Genomic DNA, 6,987 nt, shown 5'->3' with positions numbered 1-6,987 from the left:
CATGCGTTTTTAAACACATTCGATTGTTTAATGCCTAAACTTTAAGAGTTAGAAAGGCTAATATTTCATGCCCCCCAAAGGGGCTATAATGCCCTTTCCACACACGAGACTCAGAGCAATGCAATAGAATAGTGGATATGATCTCATTAGCTAGCTACGCGGCTCTCCATTTAAAAGTTCATCAATTAGCCTTTCCACATAGGCCCTATAACCACGATTTACTGATCCGTTATTTTAACAGGAATAACTTCCCTTGCCCAAATTAACGAGGCCACTAATTTCCCCTAATTTGAGTGTGAAACCCCAGCATTAAGCGACTCCCAGGCAGCTATAGCCCACATGCAAGAATTAAGAAGCCTCCGTATAGCTTCGGGTGGGTGAGGATAATTACAGGCTGCTGGCTATAGAGTATGCAAACATCAAGGGGTTCCCTGTTCCTCCTACCGCATCAGTGTGTGTCTATTGTGTGTAAAAAATGGAAACGGGACTATTGTTTAAAAATGAACATGTCTTTAATTAAAACCAGACACGCAACAAGGTAAGCGTTGATGAAGCAAGGAAAGCCTCGTGTAGCTCTTTTAGTTAGCCCCATAGTGAGTCTCTCTGCAGACCATTAGGCCTATGTCTTTCTTTGTGAAATAATCAGACTGTTTAGATTAGTGAGATGATGATCACTGGGATGTATGGCTATTAGGCTTTATGTGTTTGCAGATCTTCTTTTTTAAAACAATTGTTAAATAACACTATATTTCTACAGTGTTTGTTCAGGGGTCTCTCCAGCACTTTTATAACATTTGTATTTTTCATCAGGAGAGAGAACTCATATAGGCCCATACAGGAAAAGTGAATAAATCAAACACAATTGGAATTGAAACAAGCTCTCTCATTGGATCATCCAGTCAGGAAATCCATCAGGTTTCCAACCTGAAAATGTATTCTGCATGGAGAGATGGGGGGAGAGCCAAACAATATCACTTGGGCTGCAGCACCTTATAGCTCGAGGAATTAGGCTAGGCTATGCATATCCATATTTCATATTGAGAATGTATACTAAACGGCCACATTTTGACATTGAACATCCAAAACGAGCCTCTTGACTTCTTCTATATCCATAACTTGCGACCGGACTGTCCCTTGCAGGAGGCCACCATGCAGCTCTGGTGGCAGTGCATTAATGATGGGGAGGACTGGGAGGGAGGGATGGATGGAGGTTGACCTTTGAAATGTTCCTCACACCTCCTTGGCCCCGCACCGCGGCACAGCCACTCCCCCGCTCACACGCCCCGCAGCAGATGGGGAGTGTGTCCCCGGCACCGGGCTGTTGCGCTGCTGCCTGGCACAGGAATGAAATATTCATGCTCCAAACTAAATGAATGGACGCCCCGCCACGAGGAGCGCGTGCCGATTTATATTCAACTAAAGACTTGGAGGCCTCATTAAACTGCTGACGGTGACGAGGGTCACGCACGGTTGGCTCATTCCGCGCGTGTGCGTGCACGCACGCGCGCGCGAGAGAGAGAGAGAGTATAGCGCTCTGCACAGTTTACACACATTGCTGCACTCCACAGTCTATATACATTTCCTTTACAGTTTTTTATTTGTTATTTATATTTGGACACTTGCTTTGGCAATATAAACATATGCTGATAAGGGCCTGGTTTTCTCATGCGAGAGAGAGATATGAATTAAAGCTAAAACTCATACAGGATGGTGTGTTCTAAATAGCTAGTGACTAATGAGTGATTACTGATTATAGCTCGCGTCATCGCGTGCATGTCACTTTATGCAGCGTGAAAGTTGAATTGTCCCAGAGAGGGCCATATGGGAGACGAGGAGCTGGTGACACCGCGGCCTCTGAGAGGCTGCCAGGAGAAGAGACTCAAGCTGAGACACTAAAGTTTGACTTGCTCACGGTCAAAGTAATCATTTTAACATAATAGGCCTGTAGCCTAGATTATCATCATTCAATCATTTTTTACTGCATGGGTTTTCAATCGCAATATATTTTCAATATAGGGTATAGGCCGTCCCTATAATTGATATATAGGCTAATTGAATAATTGTAATAACTGATTACCCTTTTTATGTATATGCTTACTATTATTGTTTTTGTATTCAGCTATATTAGTGTGTAGATTTTCGTCTTACACAAACATTAAATTCCCATTGAGCAAATCGGCTATTTCCCCAGGATTTTCAGTTTGAAGGTGTTGTAATAGCCTATAAGCGTATATACCATTTGGTTTTCAAAATCAAGATTTTTGGAAAATAGCAGATAGCAAGCTCTCAGCAACTAGATCTGATATTTTCAAATAGCCGGTGATGTTTAAAGGTTTGAAGTAGGCCTAGTTAAACTGATTTTTAATTAACTATAACTTTGCCGGCGAGGGGTCCCCGGACCTCAGTTTGAGAACCACTGCTATAGATGTTTTCTCTTGTGGAGTGGCTTGGCTTCATTGCTAAATGATTCATAGATTGCCTGCAGACAACTTATCAGTTATCCGGGTTCTCCCAGAGACAGGTGGATCCCATGCCTTGCCTCACACCTGTTGCTTTTATTATTCAGCAAATAATCCGCAAATGGTTTACTGCTTGAGAGCAAACTTGAACTTGTGTTTCCTTGCCAGGTCCAACTGCGATTAAAACCATAGTCGTTTAATTTGCTCTATATAATATAGGTCTTAGAAAATAGACAAAGCCAGAACTTTAAATTATTATATAATTTATTCAATATTAGCAGCCTATATATTCCCAAGTATAGCCAGTAGTTGAAACTTTGGTCTGTGTTTTTGCTTGCATTTATTTTTTATATAAACAAACCAAAAGTCTGCTTTACCGTATACAGAGTATAGTATCATCATCTAGATATAGCTAGGTTACATATAATGTTCATATAGTGTTCAGTTTAATCAAAAGCTGAGAAAACTAAACACTAAACATTAGCTACTCTAATGAACAGTGGGTAAAGACCCGAATGTTCATTAGATTAATGTTTACCCTATAAACAACGTTTTGATAAACATTGATACTTTTAAAACAAAGGTGAACACCACACACATTTGTCTATGGGACGTTAGATGTGTAACAACAATATTGTGATTGAGTTACAATGAATGCACAATGGACACAAAGCTTTGTGTCCAATTGTCTTTTGATGGGATCAAAGAGAAGTCAGTGATTGGCTTCCGTGCTAACAACCTGTGACGGTGCACTGAGACATGGCAGGGCCGCCCACAACACTGCATGGTGGAAAAAATACTTTTTTTTTGCTATAAGTAAAAGTATAAATGTGGAAAAGGAAAACCGAAATAGCCTCACAAGTAAAAGTCCGGTATTCAAATTGTAATGTAGCCTACAAACGGGCCTATAGTGTCATTTAAAAGCTGCTTAAAGGCTGCCAAAAGTAAAAGCAGCATTAGATGAATGTGAGAATGTCACACGTTTTTTAAATGTATAAAACTTTTGAAAGCAGCAGGTCTGAAGAGGTTAATGTGTTTTGTAGTATAATAATATAATGATAATAATAATCAAATAATAACTAGTAAAATATGTTAAATAATTGCAGGGGTGGAAACATGCAGTTAAAAGGTTAAAAAAAAACCTCAGCATTTTAAGTATACTTTTGAGTACTCGTACTTAGTTACTTTCCACAACTGGCCCAGAGTCCCACTATAAAGGATGGACACCAGTCGCACAACAGGACAGTTGGCTAATACAACTTGGTGAAGGAGAAGTGCTTGAAGTGAAAAGAGGAATCAGCGAGCCTTCACTTCTCTCTGATCTCAGACTTAATTGTTTCCTTTCTTCTCTTGCTGTGGACAACTGGCTTCTAACTAACCGTGATGATGACAGCTAAAACTGAACTTTCATGCTGGCCAGATTACCCCGAGGATTTCAGGCCAAGGTTATTATAGTTTTGACATTATCATTCGTTTTTATTTTATCTTTTGATTGAACATTTGTAATGGTTTTTTAAAGCGGGGTTGCTGGTTTAGTTTTTATTTTGTGTTATTCGTAGTTTGATTAGTCAACAAGGTCAGACAGAAGGGGAAAAGCATTTCTGTGAAGCCTATTTTTCAGTTATTAAAGTAATATTCGTTTTCAACTGTGGTTCTATAGTTCTTTCGTTACTTTTAGTTAACTATAATAAACTTGTTTCAGGCTTTTGGATCATCAGATCATCCCGCACCACCACGGCGACTCCAAGGCTTGGATAACCTCTCCATCGGCAGCGCGCTCCACCATCAACGCGATCCGTGCGTATTCCTCCAGGAGAGACATCGCGCACGGACCCACCGCAGACCTGCAGCAGTTTGACAAGTGCGTGACGCCTGCAGAACGCATGCTGTCCACCATGGACATGATGGAGGAGGAGGCGGACCACCACCACCACCACCACGGTGCCCTTAAGGCGCACGGCGCGCCTCCCAAGAGACACCGACGCGTCGCCGCGAACGCCCGCGAGAGACGCAGGATGTACGGCCTCAACAAAGCCTTCGACGAGCTCAGAAACGTTATCCCAGCCATGGAGAACGACAAGAAACTCTCGAAATACGACACGCTGCAAATGGCGCAGATTTACATCAACGAGCTGTCGGAGATTCTGACCGGCGTGGTAAAACATCACCACCAGCAGGAGTGTAGCAGCAGAGGCTCATCCCCTCGGGACGGGTGCGTCTCTGTCTCCTCCTCCGCGGACAACAAGACAAACATTTCCTTCTCGGTGGTGAACTCTCCGCAGCAGCAGATCCAGAGATCGATGCTCATGGAGCGCTGCGAGTCCTCTGCCTCCCTCGGACACCTCATCATCCTGGCATCGCCCGCGGGATCCGACCTGGGATCAGTCCGTAAGAACACTACCTCGTTCTCGAACGGCAGCGACTCGGAGTCGTCGCATCTCAGCCTCAGCGACACGGAGGACTGTCTGAATGGAAGACAGTGACACTTGAACTATAGCCTATTTAGAATTAACAGTGGTGGCGGGTGGTCAAATAGCCTACTCAACTCAACCCCAGGCCAGTAGGCTACTTGAGTCAAAGATAATGAAAACTGTATTCACATGCAGTAGAATGGGCAGTTCAACTTGAGTACAGACTACAGAGTACTATAGACTAATAACAGTTTAAGTCCACATGCACTCATGAAATCATACAAATGTTCCAAAGTGTCAGTAAAAGTCACGAGTATCCAATAACTCAACTAAAGTATATACAAGTGCAAGTGCAATGTATACTGTAGCCTACTTCATTATAGGCTAACTGTCCACCACTGATAATTAATGCCTTTACAGTGTCTGTGCTATAGATGTAGACTAATCAGTAATCAGGGAAACAAACTGTAGGCATTAGACAGTAAAGTTGACCCAGGCACTGGTTCTCAACATGGGTTCCGGGAACCACCAGGGGCCCAACTTTATCCTTACAGGTCTGTAACTGTGAGGACTTTGCAATGTAGATTGGGGTCCTTTTTTTGAGAGGTGATAGCCCCTCCATCGTCTGGATTTCGGAAATGACATTATGGCAACCAAGTCTATGGACTTTTAAAACGGTTTGTTTAGACCACTTTAAACAAACAGTTTGTTTAGAGAGTACGATGTTTGTTTAAAGGAGTGCCACACAAGTGTGATTTATTTCATCAAATGGGAGGTCCATACATGCATGGTCTCAGCAGGGACCCCTGAAATTAAAAAGGCTTAGAACCACAACCACTGGGTTATGGGACTGTCACAATATAACCACAACCACTGGGTTATGGGACTGTCACAATATAACCACAACCACTGGGTTATGGGACTGTCACAATATAAGTGGGACTAGTTTTGATAGAAATGATACACAACAAAAGAAAGGGGTCATTTAAAGCCTTCATTTTCAGATGTACAGATGTCTATCAGTGGTTCCCAAAGTGGGGTCCGGGGACTCCCAGGGGTCCTTGAGGGAGTTCCGGGGGGTCCCCAGCTAAATTATAGTTTGTAACCAACCAAAGGAGGGGCTCCTTGACAAAGTTGACATGAAAAAGTTTGGGAACCACTGGTCATCCATACATGAACCTTCAGAGCCCTCGTTGCACTTTAAACCTTTTAATTATTACATAATTAAGTAATTATTATTGTTAACTAGCTATGGCCCGAGGAGCGAGCGAGGAACAGTGATTGTGTCTTAAGAAAAACAAACTATTTTGATATTTATGTATATGTTTTTAATTTTATATGGACCTTTTTTGCTACAATAAAAGATACACTAGAGTGTAGACATGGTATCAATTTCTTTGTGTGTTCAAATGAGACACAGTATTTCAGTGGACACTGCATTGCATGCATGTCTTGATACTTTCACACTGGCATGTACACATTTATACGCAGCAAGTTTGGATTTGAAAACGGCATCGGAAATCGGAATGAAAAACACGTTCAAACTCCTGCTTTTCCACCTCCAAGCTTTTTAACACGTGAATTTGGTATAAATGGGTGCAGCTAATCTTCAGATGAAACGGTCATTAAACCGTTTAGAACAACACAACCATTATACTGTAGGTGAAGGCACGCTCTACTCAGGGAGTCTCTGTAGCTGATGGGTGCCGCTACAGAAGATGATCAATGGAGAAAGGGAATATCCGCACTCTTTTATAAAGTATAAAGTTTGAGTTTCTTTATTTCATGAAAACACAATCAGCAGCTCAAACTTTTGAACGTGACACGTTCGGTTCTCTAGGTGGACTGCTGCTGATTGTGTTTTCACGAAATAAAGAAAAGTATCAAGTGAAGATGCACAGGAAAGAGGGAGAGAGAGAAGGGGAGAGACATGCAGCAAAGGTTGTCATGAACGGGACTCGAACACGTCTTCTATTAATCATCAGTTCATGATGATGTTTAAGGCTGCGTTTCAAAAGCAACATCCTGCATCTTATTTTACTATTCGATATGGATACGGTAATTGGATATTAGTACCAAATGTATACTGCCAGCACATGTAGCTGTTTGACAAATCA

This window comes from Protomyctophum bolini (genome assembly GCF_963924005.1).
Source record: "Protomyctophum bolini genome assembly, chromosome: 10".
NCBI lineage: Eukaryota > Metazoa > Chordata > Actinopteri > Myctophiformes > Myctophidae > Protomyctophum > Protomyctophum bolini.
This window is presented reverse-complemented; position numbering follows the sequence as displayed.